Raw genomic sequence first — 17,545 nt, 5'->3', positions numbered from 1 at the left:
ACCTGGACTAGCACACCATTGTTAGATGATCTTCAGTAAAATTTTACATGAATGTGATATTGATGAGATTGTTCTATAATTTGTGCATTGTGTAGGTCACCTTTCTCCAGAATGGATACAAATATGGATCTCTTACAATCAGTTGGGCAAGTAGCTAGCTGTCTTTCAGTTTTGCTGGCATAGATATGTAAGTGCTCCCAGTGCGTTACCAGCTTGTTGAAACATTTCTATTGGGAGCCCACCAATTCCTGGGGCATTGCTTTCAGCTGAGACTTTCAGTGCAGCGTAGACTTCTCCCTTCAGTACCATTGATTCTTGCTCATATGCTATCTCTTGGAATGATTCGATGTTGACTAGTTCTTTTAGATACAACGATTCTGCCAATTCTTTCCGTCTTCTTTTGCTGCTTCCTTCTGGTATTATTCAATATTTTGCCCAAAAAACCCAAAGACCTTTCAATACTGTCACTTTAGACTCGAATTTTCCCTTTAGTTCTTTAAGTTTAAGATGTGCTGAGTGTGTTCGTTGTTTCTGGTTTTCTAACTCTAGGTCTTTTCACATTTCATTATAGTTTTTTATTTTGTCTTTGAAATTTTGTGTTCAGCTCTTTGAATTCATCATTTCGTCCATTTTCTGCAGCTGCTCTACAATTAAGAGCAAGTTTCAGAGTCTTTTTCTGACATCCACTTTGATCTTTTTTTTTCTTTCCCGCCTTTTTAATGACCTTTCCTTCAAGAACGGTGCTCTTGATGTCCTCCCATGTCCTCCCATGTCCTCTCATGGGCCATCAAGTCCTCTGTCATTAGTGCTCAATGCATCAAAGCTGTTCTTCAGATGTGCTAGAAATTCAGGTGGCATAGACTTTTGTTTTACTGATAAAGGTATTTGCTATGAACAAGGCTGGGTCTTTCACAATTCTATCATATGATCTCCAGTTTCATTTCTATCACCAAGACCATACTTTCCAACTACCGTTCCTTCCTCCTTATTTCCAACTTATACATTCCAATTTCCAATAATTATCAGTGCATCTTGATTACATATTTGATCAATTTCCAACGGAGAATGCAATGTCTTCATCTCTAGTTGTTGTGGTTGGTGCATACATTTGAATAATAGTTGCATTAAATGGAATTCCTTGACTGCAGATAGACATAACACGACCACAAACAACATGTTCTTGAGGAGGATCTTGAAATGTGCTTTTTGAGGATGAATGCAACTCCATCCATTCCCCTCTATTGTGTCATTCCCAGCAGAGTCAGCCTACGATCTCCCGATTTCAGCTCTCAAATGCCAAACGTCGATTTGTATGCGTCCCATTTCATTTTTCACAACTTCCAATGTTCCTAGATTCATACTTTGCACATTCCAAGTTTCAATGTTAATGGACTTTGCAGTCATTTCATTTCATTTTGAGCAAATGTGGGCCCCACAGGCTTTACTCCGTGCACAGGATTAGGTCGACTCCACCTTGAGAAGGCAGCTCTTCCTCGGTCATATTTTGAGTGCCTTCTGACCTGAGGAGGAGAAGCCTGGTGGCACGGTGTTACGAGCTGAACTGCAAACCATCAGCTGCTCCTTGGGAGCAAGACAGGGCTTTCTACTCCCATCAAGCGTTTCAGTCTCAGAAACTCACAGGGGCGGTTCCACTCTGTCCTACAGGGTCACTATGAGTCGGCATCGACTCTATGTCAGTGAGTTGGGTTGTTTTTTTGTTCTTGTTGTTCCTGACCTGAGGGGCTCATCATCTGGCACTAATTCTGGTAATGTTTTTATTGATAAGGTCTTCGGTAGCTGATAACGTTTCAGTGCTATCCCAAAGCTTTTCAGTGGCTAATTCCTCCTAAGTAGACCACCTACGCCTTCTTCTTGGTCTGTTCTTGGTCTGGAAGCTCTGCTAAAACCTCTCCACTCTGGGTGACCCTACGTGCATTTGAAATACCAGACGCATCGCTTCCAGCATCACAGCAACACACAAGCCACCGCAGCAGGACAAACTGACAGACACGTAGAGAAGAGTAGCGTTTATGTAACATTGTAAATATACTAAATGCAATGGAACTGTACACTTTGTTTCTGACTTTTATTGTCATTTAAGTGAAAGGTTAGCATGAATTGTACACTTAAAAATAAATTTGTCAATCTCCAAGGAGTTCTTTTTGACTATTAACCTGGCACGTCAAAAGCTTTGCCATCATGCAGAGCAGTAGTTCTCAAGCTTCCTCATGCCGCGACCCTTTCATACAGTTCCTCATGTGTGGTGACACCCCAACCACATTATTTTTCTTGCTACTTAATAACTATAATTTTGATACTGTTATGAGTCAAAATGTAAATATCTGATATGCAGGATGTATTAGGCAACCCCTTTATAAGGGTCGTTTGATCCCCCCCAAAGGGGTCATGACCCACAGGTTGAGAACCACTGGTGCAGAGTGTGTTTAAAAGTGGATTGCTCCCAGACGTCTCAGGGAGGGGCAAGTCTTCTCAGGGACTTGTCTGGGCATGTACTTCATGGAAATTGGGGTACTATGAACATACTCTGACCAAAGTGGTCAGAGGTCCCCAGAATAAGACTTCTAACCTTTTATAATCTGCAATAATATCTATATTCCAATTAATGGTCCATGTTCCTGCATCCTAAGGAGCTATGGTGGTGGAGTGGGTACGAGTTGGCCTTCGATCCACAAGGTCAGCAGTTTGAAACCACCAGCCGCTCCAAGGGAGAAAGATAGGGCTTTCTACTCCCATAGAGAGTTACAACCTCTGAAGCTCACAAGGGTAATTCCAATTTTTCCTATAGGACTTCTGGAAGTTGGCATTGATTAGATAGATGGCAGTGAGTTTGGTTCATTTGTTTTTCCTGCATCCTAGTGCCACCGGCAACTGTGATGAACTAATCGGCCACTAAGGGTTTTCTGAGAGATGTCCTATGCTTCCATCTTCTAGAATTAACAACACAGCCATAAATCCCGCAAGCACTGCCATGGCCTCATGCTGATGGTCTCCCTGGTTGAATTATTTGTCTTTGTCTTGCTTAAGACTTAATGAGTTGGTTCTCTATAAAACAACATCAATAAATCATTAAATTTAGTATGTGAATTTCACCCGCTTAAAATCAATTTTCCTTGATGCTTGTTATCTGGGAATACAGCTCAGACTTAGAGGGAAATGAAAAATCCCAGAGGATAAGGTCTGGACCTCTTCCCTTACTGGGTTCACACTACCAAGGGTCATATCCCATCCCACCGCTTCTATGACCTGGAACAAAGACTACGGCTCCACTTTGCGTCCCCTCTCCGGAGCCTCACCTGTCCAGTGGGCATCGCAATCCATGCACCCATGGTGCTGTGAGGATTCAGGGAACCATCAGTGTAACTCAGTTGGAAGAGTGCCTCGTATGTGTGAAGCCCTCAGTAAACACGAAGGGCAGCCACCTTTGCGATGCCCTTTGGTTGCTTAGTGGTTTCACATGTTCTTTTCTTTCCTCTGTAGAATGCCAAGAACAGTATTTAAATGTTACGTTCCATCCTGCGGCCTGGCACAAAATACCACTATAGTCCATTTGTAAAAGTTCATCCAACCTTGCCTTTCAACAACCATGTCATTACTCTGCTTGTCTTTTTCTAGGATTTAGGGTTGGATGCCACTGGATTCCCCTCTGGCTTCTCACAGTCAATGAAATGTTGGGCAGGAAGCAAGCAATTCTGAGAGGATTGAGCTGAACTGACAACAGTTAGGCTAGAGATGCCGGCATGCTGGGGGCGCCCTGGGCAGGGCCTGGTTCGCCGTCTCCTCTTCTGGAAACTCCAGAGCGACACTCAGGAGTCTACAAGAGGTCAGCTGGTTTGGGTGTCACTCGTTCCACGGTGCTAGGGAGAGAGGGTGGTGATGGGCCTTCTCAGTAAGGCCCATAGAGCACTGGGCTTGCTACACAGAAGTGGGTCATGCAAACAGTTAATGCCCTGAGCTGCTAACCACACGCTGCAGGTTTGAGTCCACTCAGAAGCCTGCTGATCTACTTCAAAAAAACCAATCATTACAAAGCCTGAGAAGCCAGTTCTGCTCTGACACACAAGGAGGTATCACCATGAGTTACAATCAACTCGATGGAAACTTTTTTAATCTCTGGGAGGGCAGAGGGGTGTCACTCATGCTTGCCTTCTTAGCCCAATACCGACCACTTTGCCTGGTACCTTGTAAAACAAGCAAACAAACTCACTGCCATGGAGCCAATGCTGACTGATAGTAACCCCTGTGGGCTTCCGAGACTGTAACTGTTTACAGGAGGAGAAAGCCCAGTCTTTTTCTTAAGGAGCTGCCAATGGTTTTGAACTGCTGACCATGTACATTGCAGCCCAATTTGTAACCGAATGCATCACTAGAGCTCCAAGAAAGCACCTAGCAAATAGGAATTCCTCTAGCATGCAAACTCAGCCAGGCCAAATGTGACACTAGACACACAGCAGATGTTTCATAGCTATTTCCAGTGATTTCCAGTGCTGTTTCTGCTGCAGAATTGGTGCTAACCGCCTCAGTGATCGGAGCCATTGAGACATATTCGCCTAGCTTGTAATACTCCGGTGTCATATTTGTGTAAGTGCACAGACCCTCAATAAATCACTGTAGGGGAGAACTCTAATAATCACTGAAATTAATACTCTGTCCGCTAAGATGCTTTGCCTGCTGTAATGGAGTATCGGACATCACTGGCATTAGCAGCAACAACACATGATTTGAGGAACTAAGCCAAGCCAGGCACTGGATCAGCTAAGAAGGGTGCAAAGAGGTCCAGGACACAGTCCTAGCAGAGGAAGACAGTGAGGCTTTGATCAGAGAGAAGCAATAGGCATTTCAAGCAGATAGGAAGGGACAGAGGAGCAAAGGTTGGTTCTCAGCTCATACGCTTTAAGGCAACAGGCACTGCCGGAAATGCGGGAAACCACACTGAGGACCCAGCTGCCAACAGCAGCAGGTATTGTCAGGGAAGTCCGCTACCTGAGTATGTGCTTCTGAAGCCAGGGGAGCAAGAAACCCCTCTACCCCCTCTACCTCTGTTCCTCATGCTTTCTCTTGAGCAAATGCCTCTCCCTGGCAGACTCTGACGAGGAACACTACAGCAAAGAATTCTGGAAAGTGTGCTTCGCAGGCTTTCGATTCCGGCAGTAAGGGTGGGATCGAGAAGGGATGGGGCCTTGACAATGAACGGGCAACTCCGTGGAAATAAGGGCAAGCAGCATTCCAAAAGCCTTGGTCCGAATCCGAGGCGCTGTATAGTCTGTGCCTAAAGGCAGGTATCATCATGAAAGTGGAGCGTGGAGGAGGGCTTCAAGATGGAGTCAGGTCCTCAGACAAGATGCAGTCGAGTGGGGAATGAACAAGAAGTGCAAGGGGGCACACGTCCACTTATTCACACTCTCATGCACACATGTAGTAAGTCATTCAGCGAACAGGGATTGCCATGCACTGGGCTCAGTACTTGGACGCTGAAACAGTGGGCGCCCCTCGGGATTTCTAAGAAAATAAATAGCACAGTGTTTTTAAGAAAATAGGCCAAGCTGACAACCACGTGGAAGAAGTTCATCACACTACAGAGTTTGTTGTTTGCTGTTTCTTCTCGCTAGCATAGCCTTCCCATTCTATCTCCTTCTGCCTCTTTACCCGAATACCCCCAACTCATTCTTTGGCTCTCTACTGAAACACTCCTTCAAGAGAAAAGTCTGGCTTGACACCGATGTTGTGTAGATGCTGCTGGGTTGATTTTGACTTACAATGACCCCACGTGACAGAGCAGAATTGTCCTATAGGGCTTGATTTTTAGATCGAAATTTTTACAAAAGCAAATTGTCAGGTCCTTCTCTTTGGGTTACCAGCTCAGCATGTAAGCATGGTGCCACTAGGGTCACTTGATCTCCATATTTCACGTTCTCAGTCCCTGGAGCTCTCCCCCAACTTGCCCCACTTAGAGGTGTGGTTTAATGTTTGTTTTCCCAAACTAGGAAGTACAGGACATACATAGAGGTCTAAATACAGGCATATACATATGGGAAAATATTTATATATGATGATGGGAAAATAGATCTATGTGCATATATTTATAGGTTTAGTATTAAGGTAGCAGATGGACATTGGGCCTCAACTCAAGTACTCTATCAATGCAAGAATACTTTGTTCTATTAACCTAGCATTCCCTGATGCTCACCTTCCTGACATGATTGCTAAAGACAAAGTGGGTGTATAAGCAAATGTGGTGAAGAAAGCTGATGGTGCCCAGCTATCACAAGATATGGCATTTTGTGTCTTAAAGGCTTGAAGATAAATAAACAGCCATTTAGCTGGGAAACAACAAAGACCACATGGAAGAAGCACACTAGCCTGTGTGATCACCAGATGTCGATGAGGTATCAGGTATCAAAGAACAAAAACTCATATCATTGTCAATGAGGGGGAGTGCAGAGTGGAGACTCAAAGCCCATTTCTAAGCAACTGGACACCCCCTTACAGAAGGGTCTCAGGGAGGAGACAAGCCAGTCAGAGTGCAGTGTAGCAATGATGAAACAACTGTCCTCTAGTTCTTGAATGCTTCCTTTCCCCCTACCCCCACCACTCCACTAGCATAATCGAAATTCTACCTTACAAATCCAGCTAGAGCAGAGATGTACACTGGTACAGATGAGAGCTGGAAACACAGGGAATCCAGGACAGATAAACCCCTCAGGACCAATAATGAGAGTAGCAATACCAGGAGGGAAAAGGGGGGGGGGGGGAAACCAATCACAATAATCTACCTATAACCCCCTCCCTGGGGGACAGGCAACAAAAAGGTGGGTGAAGGGAGACACTGGTCTGTGTAAGACATGAAATAATAATAATAATTTATAAATTATCAAGGGTTCATGAGGGAAGGGAATAAAATGAAGAGTTGATACCAAGGGCTCAGTAAAAAGAAAATATTTTGAAAATGATGGTGGAACAAATGTAAAAATGTGCTTGACACAATGGATGGATGGATGGATTGTGATGAGTTGTATGAGCCCCCAATAAAATTATTTTAAGAAAGAAAGTCATAAAAAAATTTTAATGTCTTTCCCATCAGATTGCAAGTTCCATGAGGGTAGGCAGCCCTCTGCCTTGCTCATTGCTCTTTCTCAAGCACTATTGTCATTCCATAAATATTGTTGCAATTCATCATTAATGATTTTAAAAGAAACAACACTGGAGTCGGGCAGAGCATTAGAGAGGCAATAATGATATTATGGAGAAGAAAGGATGTGGACCTAAAGTAAAGAAGAGATAAAATGATGGCCAGGAGATACAATGCTAGGATCTGCAGAACATTCAAGAAGCAGAGGTTTTGGACTCTTCTGGAGGTAAAACTGATAGGCCTTGCTGACGGATTAGATGTGGAAATTAGAGAAAGACAGAATTCAAGAAAGCCTCAAGAATGTTATCTGGAAATGAGCATGATGTCTCTAAAGTAAAGCACAGACATATATAATCTATAGATATAGGAATGGATCTAGGGCTCGCACTTGATTTTGACCCCAATCTAAGAACAATTAGGTCTTATGACATGGCTCTACTCCAAACTCTCCCTCATGAAGAGATCACTGAAACTATGGGTGCTACAGCAAAGTGTGGTGAAGAAACCAATGCCTGGCTGTCAAAAAGAACAGCATCTGGGCACATTTTTTTTCTTTTTCTTTCTCCAATCTGGGCTCTTAAAGGCTTATCTTAAAATAAACAGGCATTTTAAGGGAGGCATCAACTAAATCCATAAGAAGCCTACCAGTCTATGTAATCCAAGGCTGTAAGTAATAAAATCAAAATCCAAAAGAGGGAATGGCATCAGAACTTAAATGATGCACATCTGGTTTGCAGAAGACCGGTGGAAGGCCAAAACCCATTTGAAGGGTCCTCACATAGATGCAGTGTCCACTGACTCCCCTCCAACCACGGTCGGGGATACAAATAGTCTTGCTATCAGACAGAAAGCATTGTAAAGTCCATTGTGGCAGATGAAGTTGGGTTAAAATGTTATACTTCCTCCTTTGATTTCTCTTTTCTCCCATTGTCAAGTTTCCACCTTTAATATTTGCTGCTTCCTTTTCTATTGATGCTTTTCTCTGCTTTGTCTAGTCATTGTTGTTGGGTGTTTGGTCTGCTTCCTCTTGGTGTCTCATTTGGCGTTCTGTATAAAATATTCAGGATAGGTATATCAATAGAGACCGTAACTGGATTAATTACCCATGGGAATGACAGTGGAGGCTGGGGGGAAATGGGGAGCTAGCAATAATGAGTAAGAGAAGAAAATGTCCTGAAATTGATTGTGATGATGATTTCACAACTCTTCTCAATATGATTGAATGATTAAATTGTAGTTATCTGAAGTATATGCCAACAAACTATTATTGACATTTTTTTCTCTTGGGCATTTGGACATAAGAGGTTACAATTTCCTGTGATGGAGTGGTAATGAGTTTTGAAAGAAGAATCTGGTGCTCTCATTTTGGATGAAGAGTAAGGGGAAAAGACAGGCTGAGTTCCCAGGTGCTGACCTGGGCTGTCATTCTCTTAGATGAGAAATGAAGAAGATGAACTGAGCTTAAAAGGAATTAAATTCTAAACCTGTTGAGTTGAGATAGCCACTGAAACATTCAAAACATCCAACGAGACATTTCCAGATGGAAATAAAGATGTGGACATGGTGGTGGTTGAAGTCTACAGAGAAGGGCAGTCAGTGGGGTATGAGTCCTTGAGTCGTTTAAATGGTTAACTCACTCAACCGCAAACCCAAAAGCTGTCGGTTTAAATCTAACCAGAGACTTCTCAGGAGAAATACTTATCAATCTACTTCCAAAAAAAACAACCATATGGAGCACAATTCTACTCTCACACACAGTCGACTCAACAGCAACTTGTTAGAGAGGTGAGAATACCAGGAGGCTACATAAAACCAAGACTAATATTATCAAAAAAGAGAGTTTTAAAAAGCAAGAGTGAAAAAAAAGATTAGTATCTTGGAATGGTCAATAGGAGCCAGATTTTAGAGGTCTTTATCCAGAAACATCATCATTAGTGATAGTAATAAATGCAGACCAGCTAGTTCATCCAGCCTTGGCCATCAGTGCCACTGGCCTGCTGGGGACTGAAACACAGTGTGGTCAAGTGTCCAGGGTCTTGATCCATATGGTAAAGATGTGAGGCAGAGAGTAGAGATACTCTATCTGAAACAGGTAGCGACTGACTTGAGTTAGCTGGAGAGAAAACCGGAATTTCAAAGGCCGTCATTATGTGTGCATGGTCCTTAGAAGCAGGCCCTCAGCAATGACAAAGGGCAGCAAGCATCCCTGAGGACCCTGTGGTCCAGCCAGCGCCAACGCCAGCCACAGATCGCCCATGGTGAGTCTGGTGCCGACCAGAGCTTTGGCGCCACGTGAACCATAGAGTTTTGAGTTTATGTTCCAGAAGGCTCCGCCAGACAAGTGCATACAATGTGCTGGTCCACCTTTCCATTTTAATGGTCCTGCAGAAGACAAAGACGGCCTGAGGCAGAAACCACACGGTGACTCTTTCAAACCTTGGCAGTCCTGTCTTCTACCAGACCACTGTGGTCTGGGGCTTCAAAAGCAATTCCAAAAGACAGTTCTGGCAAAACATAACCATAGAGGGAGACAGAAATGAGTTGCTTGTTTACAGAAAGTACTGGTGTGCATGGTGAGTGACTGTGTGCACTTGAAGTTGGTGGAAGCTTACTGATACTTGAGAATACATGTGTCACAGGAGGATCTGCCTTGCCATGTGGACTGAAGAGACCAATCCTTCTGGACATACACATCGATGTGACAAAAGCAAGCAAGTCAGACAGAGGGAGTAGCAAAGACAGTGTGGCTGATAGCGTGTTTATGAACGTCTGCATAAGATTCACTGTGGCAAATACACTTTGCACATACACATTATACGATTGTTTTAAGAAAATCATATCATTGTGAATGAGGGGGAATGCAGAGTGGAGACCCAAAGCCCAGCTATAGGCAATTAGAATCCCCTTACGGAAGGGTCTCAGGGAGGAGATGAGCCAGTCAGGGTACAGTGTAGCAAAAATGTAACATAAAACTTTCCTCTAGTTTCTAAATGCTTCCTCCCCCCCCCCCCCCACCACCACACACACACACTATCATGATCCCAATTCTGCCTTACAAATCTGGCTAGACCAGAGGATATACACTGGCACAGATAGGAACGGGAAACACAAGGAATCCAGGGTGGATAATCCTTTCAGGACCAGTGGTGAGAGTGGTGATACCAGGAGGGTTGAGGGAGGGTGGGGTAGAAAGGGGGAATCATTTATAAGGATCTACATGTTACCTCTTCCCTGGGGACAGACAACAGAAAAGTGGGTGAAGGGAGATGTCAGATAGTGTAAGATACGACAAAATAATAATTTATTAATTACCGAGGGTTCATGAGGGAATAGGGAGCAGGGAGGGAGCGGGGAAAATGAGGACCTGATACCAGGGGCTTAAGTGGAGAGCAAATGTTTTGAGAATGAGGGCAATGAACGTACAAATGTGCTTTACACAATTGATATATGTATGGATTGTGATAAGAGTTGTATGAGCCCCTAAAAATGATTTTATAAAAGAAGAAGAAAATTTATAAAAAGAAAAGAAAATCCTTTGGTTCCATTTACTGTCAGAAGCTACAGCGACTCAACAGGGCAGCGAGCTGGACAGGGCTGCTGCTCTCTGAGGAAGGGGCTAGCCCTGAGAACTCTGCCTGGTCAGAGGAGAGAGGGAGGAAAGAGCAAGGACACAGAGCTGCATGTGGGAGTCTTTGAGCAAAGCGTTACCTCATTCAGGCTCCTCTTCTCAGAGGAAGGGGAATGAACAAGGCAGAGATGTCTTTCAAAGAAATGCTTTCTAGGAAACAGAAGCCAGAGTAGCACAAGTATATAGAAGTTTGATCCCTCTGTGTTCCTAGAATGTGCCTTGTTGGAGAAGACAGGCCCACTCCTCTTGGCCCCAGGGTGAGGCTCTGTCCCGTGGAAACAAGGAGGCAAAACCACCAGAAGAGGGCAGCACTGAAAAGGAGCAGAGAAGGGGGCTGCGAACAGTAATTACCATATATACTAAAATTTTATTATTATTGTAGCATTGTCATTTTTCTCTTCAATTCTATTAGAGTTTGAGTTACCATATATACTCGTGCTTAAGCTGAATCTTTCAGCACATTTTTAAGTTTTTGTGGTAAAATTAGAGGCCTCAGCTGATACTCGGGCCGGTTTATACTCGAGTATATACGGTAGGTCTAAAAGTGAAGCCTAAGGCTAAGGGTGTGACATAAAGGCCTGACAGGAGGAAGATACAACCAAAGAGACAACTTCTAGTTCTGTTCAGTTCTGTCCTATCCCACAAGCACTGAGCACCCACCTGGATGCTACAAGAACTGAACAAACAAACAAACATGGCTTCAGAGATCACAATGTTCTAGACAAATGGGTTTTGAGAGTGTTTATATGACAATGGTAGGAGATGAACACAGGGTCTTAGGATAGATCAGAGGGGTTAGCCAGGGGTAAATAACACCTAGCCTTACCCAGGATGCTCAAGGAATGTGGTGTAGTTGGGTGACTTTATGTCATCTGTACACTCTCCTGGCTAGGGGGTGGAGTCAAACCTGTCTATCATGCAGTAGCTTGATGGCACCTCCTTGGGGGTGTGGCCTGCTGTAGTGAGGGACTCTGGGAACTGCTTTCTTTCTTCCCCTTCCCCTTCCTCCACTCTGGGACTTCACTAGGACTCTGTGTCTGCCTCCAGTGGCAGTCCCAACCCTGAGAGCTGTCTACGCCCTGCCATGCTTCCACCAACCTTAGACCCACAAGACTGCACTGACCAGCCTGTGATCTCCCTGCTTCCCACTTTACCTTTCTGCACCATCAGCCGGCAGCCCTGTGAGTTGGAAGAGGGCCCAGTTAGCTTCAGTCCTATGGACTCGCGTTAGACTAGGTTGGGGTACTTTCTTGATGTAAAGGTGCTGCTCAATATAAAGTTCTTTCTTGTATATAGACGCATGTCACTGGATTTGTTTCTCTAGACAACCTGGCCTAACACAGTATGTACCTGTAAAAATGGACATATATGCCTTGAAAGCAGTTGCAATATTGAGTATATGTGTGCATTTCTGGCGTGCATGCATGTTCATATGTATAATATATCACCCCATAGTGCCTGGACAGAATTTTGTTTGTTGAATGGGCTTATGAACTCATTTTTCTACTGATGTCTCTCTGAATATTTCTCTGCTTCTTTTTTACATCTTACTTCACCTCTTTTCCTTTGCTGGAAATGCCCAAAGAATTTCATTTGGGGATAAAGTCCAGTGTACTAGGGTCACCCAGATACAGAAACGTCCGATTGCGGCATAGGCAATATTGAAAGAAAAATACCTGTGGCCCACAGAGCTGGAATAAAATCATCATCCCCAGCCTTCAGTGCTCGATGTGTGCCAGGGACTGGTTTAAGTGCTTTAAGTACTAACGTGCTAAATCAGTTAATCCTCACAATGACCCAATAAGGGGGGGGGGGGTGGGTATGTGAAAGACCGGGCTCTGATGTGCACAGGGGTCGTGTGACTTGCTCTGGGTCCCAGAGTGAACCAATGGCAGAGCTGGGCAGTCAGGCCTCAGACTCAGTTCATGCTGCATCCCACCCTTACAGCTGAAAATAAGAGTAGAAGCAGCTTGAGTTTACACTACAGTGTGCAGGCCAAAGACCACTAGGAAAACCCTTCTTAAGTCTCATCATCGCGACCAAGTCATTGTTGCCTAACTTCCTTGTGTGAGGCCAGGTTGACTAAGGAAACCAATCCAGTGACACTCAAAGATGTATGTTACACTCAGCTATGTACAAGAAAGAACTTTATATCAAGAAATAATTATGTATCAAGAAAGCATCCCAGCCCTTCCAACTCAAGTCAATATGTCCAATACTAGTCCGTAAGACCCTCTTCAGACTCACACAGAGACATGCAATGATGCAGAATGCAGGAAGACCCCAGAGCAGTGGCTGCACAGTCATGTGGACCCAAGGTGGTAGAAACATGACAGGGCACCAGCAACACTCAGGGTGGCCGCCAGAATTCCAACAAGCAGGAAGGGGAAGTATTAGAGAGAGGAGGTTCCCAGGGGCCTTTCTTCCCCTTCCCCTTCCTCCACTCTGGGACTTCACTGGGACTCTGTGTCTGCCTCCAGTGGCAGTCCCAACCCTGCTATCAAAGGCTTGTAGAAAGAAAATGATTTGGGAATGATGCTGGCAACAAATGTGCAATGTGCTTGACACAATGGATGGATGGATGGATTATGATAAGAGTTGTACGAGCCCCCAATAAAATAATTTTTTGATAGCAGCTCTCATTGTCCCCTCCCTTCCCCACCCTCACTCCCTCGTGAACCCTTGATAATTTATTAATTTTTAAAATTTTTTCATGTCTCACACTGACCGATGTCTCACTTCACCCACTTTTCTGTTGTCCATCCCCCGGGAGGGGTTATAGATAGATCATTGTGATCGGTTCTCCCCTTCTCCTCCGACCTTCCGCTTCCCCTCCTGGTATGGCTACTTTCAATACGGTCCTGAGAAGTTGATCTGTCCTGGATTCCCTGTTTCCAGCTCTTATCTGTACTCATGTACATGCTCTGGTCTAGCCGGATTTGTAAGGTAGAATTGGAGTCATGATAGTGGCGGGGGTGGGCGGTGTGTGTGTGGAAACATTAACGAACTCCAGGGACCTTCTTATGTGTAGGCCACACCCCTGAGGAAGCATAATCAGACTGTGACCTGATTGCCTGGTCGGATTCCACTCCTACATTTTCATACATCTTATACTTCAGGAGGGACTGGTAGGCCCTGAATTCAACATAGAGCACTCATCATCAGTTTGCATACTGCAGTAGCTTGTGCATTGCTATGCTTCTGAAAACGATTCCACCAGTATTTCAAATACTAGCAGGGTAGCATGGTCAACATGTTTCAACGAAGCATGCAGATTAAGAGGGAAATTTGCTTCCCCAAATTAGCTAACGAAAATCTACGGATCACACCAGAACACTTTCCAACTCACTTGCTTTAGATATGGCATCAGAAGGGTACAATTGCTGGAGGAGGACATCTGTGGAGTGAAGCAGAGGACCAGCAAGAGCAAGGAGCCCGTTGGTGAGATGGATCGGCCTAACAACTTAAATAATGGGCTCAAACATGCCAGAGATGTTGAGGACGGTTGGTCAGAGTCACCTGGATGGCAGCTGTCTTTCTATCGAAATTCCAAGAGCTTCACGGATGGTCGCTTTGGGCCAGGCTTTCGTTCTCGAGGTAACGCACATTAGCCACAAATATCATGATGGCGTGATAATCATGGAGGACATCATTTTCTCCATCGCATAGTAGGTTCTACTGCAGTGTGGTCTTAGGAGAGCAGGAAGATCTAGGGACTAGAATCAAGGCCAGCCTGGCAGAACCTGTTTTCTTGGCCTCAGATAAACATCCATGTTGTGGACTCACCACCTGAAAAATGAAGCTAATGGTCCTTGAGCCCCATTAGAGCACGACAAGGTATGAAAGCCCACCTCAGTATCTGAGAAGTCTGAATCTTTGCCCAGGAACTTAGTTATACCATGACCTATTAATCCAAATGATACCATTAACAATGGTTTTTTTATTCTTTCCCAATATTTTAATCTATATCAATGAGAACTCAACCTATTAATGTAGGGGGTGAGAGGTACTTAAATGAAGCAAAATGGGGAAAAAAGAGAATCCTACCAAAAGCCTCCGTGGTAACTATGGACATCCCCCACAGATGAAGTCAACAGTGAAGTACCCACATGTGTGGGCCTGTTCTCTTGTCTTCATTACATCAGCTTTTCCTCCTACACTGCAGCGCCCCTCTCATTACTACACACGGTCTCCTCTTCCAGGCACAGAGCCCTGTGGTTAAAGCAGGAGGCTGAGGTTTGTACACAATCCCAGATCAAACCAGAGTGGGAGACACGTCAACCCCTCCCTAAGGAAAGACTTCAAATGAGTTTAATCGCTACTTTCCTGATTCAATAATAGGATCTGTCAGCTTATTCTGGCTATCACCTAAAATTCAATGCATTAATTTATTCCACAAACATTTGTGGAATACACACTGTGTGCTGGGCACTGGTATTGGGACTGATGATATAGAATTGAACAAAATAGACTCATTATCACTATCATCAATCATCATCCAATTATCATCGTCCTTCCCTGAAGGAACTTACATTGATAGATGAAAAGACAGGCTAGCATTCCTATAGAGGAAAACCAGAAGCCAGCGGTCATCAAGTTGACTCGGATCCATATGACTCCGTGTGTGTCACAGTAGGACTCAGCTCCATGGGGCCTTCAAGTTCATGTTCCAGAAATAGATTGCAAAACTTTTCTTCCAACGTGCCCCTGGGGGGACTCAAAAGGTTAACAGTCAACACAGGAACTATCTGCACCACTCAGAAGCCCCTCCTGTGGAAGAAAGGAGTCAACACTGATGAAGTATTGCCCTGTAGATTCCTCATAGCAGGAAGGAGTCTATTGTTTCATCTGTCTTTTAGAGAATATGCAATAGATTCCTTAGCATTGTGCAAGATGCTAAGAGCATGATATTGCTTCTATTTCAATGCATCAGTTTAGGTAGTCATCCCTGTATTTTTTCCTCCCTCCTACTTTCCTGAGAACGGAGTTCTGTTCGCATACTGGGTATGAACTATACTGTTAACTACTAGGTTCTTGGGAGAATGAGAGGGCTTTCTACTCTTGTAAGGTGTGCAGGATTGTATCTTTTCACCATACTTGTTCAATCTATATGCTGAGAAAATCTATCTAGGCAAATCATCAGCAAAATTGGGTTACAGGAAGAGGACTGTAGCATCAGGATCGGAGGAGGGCTCATTAATAACCTATAATATGCAGATGATATAACCTTGCTTGCTGAAAGTGAGGAAGAATTGAGGCACTTGTTGATGAAGATCAAAGATTGTAGCCTGTTGTATGGATTCCGACTCAATGTCAGGAAAACTCAAAATGCTCACAACTGGACCATTAGGTAACATCATGATAAATGGAGAAAAAGTTGAGGTTGTCAAAGTCAACTGTGCTTTGTTTGGATCTACAATCAATGCTCATGGAAGCAGCAGTCAAGAGATCAAAAGATGTATTGCATTAGGTAAATGAAGACCTTTTTAGAGTATTGAAATGAAAGGATGGTACTTTGAGGACTAACGTATACCATGGTATTTGCCATTGCCTCATGTGAAAGTTGGACCTGTGAATAAGGAAAACCATAGAAGAGTTGATGCATTTGAATGGTGGTGCTGTGTAGTAGTTACATAATCTGGTGTTAATTTGGGACTTGAGAGGATTAAGAGTGAAGGGGTGGAGTCTAGTCTGTCAATAGAATCATAGCCAATGAGACCTCTGAGTGGGCATGGCTTTCTCCTGAGAATTCTGGGAAATCTGATTTTTCCTCCTTGGAGGTGGGAGACACCTCTCTCTTTACTCACTCCTTGGGAGATATTGCAGCTGACAAGCAACATGGATCTACCCTGATGCAGCCCTGAGTGCTGGAGAAGCCACATGGAGACCCCTGCCAGCACTGAGATGCTTACAATGCCACTGTAACCAAAGACTTTGTACCCACGTGCCTGTGATTGTCCTGCATTTGGGCCCATTGCATGTGTCTCATGAGTCTGAAGAGGATTTTATAGATTGGTATCAGACACATGGTCTAATATTGGACATATGGGCTTAGACTGGACTGGGCTGGGCTGCTTTCTTAATGTACAATTGCCTTTTATATAAAACTCTCTCTTACACACATATGCGTGCCCATGGATTTGTTACTGTAGTCTACCCGGACTAACACCTGCTGTGAAAGGCAATTATGTACAGGGCATATTTCATTCAGCTTTATTAACTTAATTTTTTTCTTTCTACCAAAAGCTTTTAACCCTAGGGTGGAAAAAATTTCTCAACCCCTACAGAGAAAGCTGATCCTGAGAAGATCAGGTGGAATGACAACTGCTTTTGGGAAGTCGGGTTACTAACTGCCCATGAAAAGGGCTACTTGCCTTTTGTTTTCTCAGGTGAAGAAGAGAGCAAATGGGTTCTTCCTTGGCCATGAGTGTGACCCAGACCCAGGAAGGAAGGTACAACTGACCGTGTGACACAGGTGATGAGAGAACCACCCAGAGACCTCTTTCCTGTGGCAGATATGATCAGAAACATCAAAAAGATCTCGTCAATTCGTGAGAATGGCAAGTGTTGTCTCTCTGAGACTTACAACCATCTCTACGACAGCTGCTGCTTCCAGGAAGACACTCGAGGACTGTATCCAAAGTGAACATTCTGTGCAGACTCTCATTTACTCTGGGCAAAGGTGCATGACGACTTGGAAGGAAAAGTGGTCACGCTGCAACAAGCTGCCCAGTGGTTAAGAGATCCGATTACAGACGTGCAGCAGCAAG

This window comes from Tenrec ecaudatus, chromosome 1, assembly GCF_050624435.1.
Source record: "Tenrec ecaudatus isolate mTenEca1 chromosome 1, mTenEca1.hap1, whole genome shotgun sequence".
Taxonomy (NCBI): Eukaryota; Metazoa; Chordata; class Mammalia; order Afrosoricida; family Tenrecidae; genus Tenrec; species Tenrec ecaudatus.
This window is presented reverse-complemented; position numbering follows the sequence as displayed.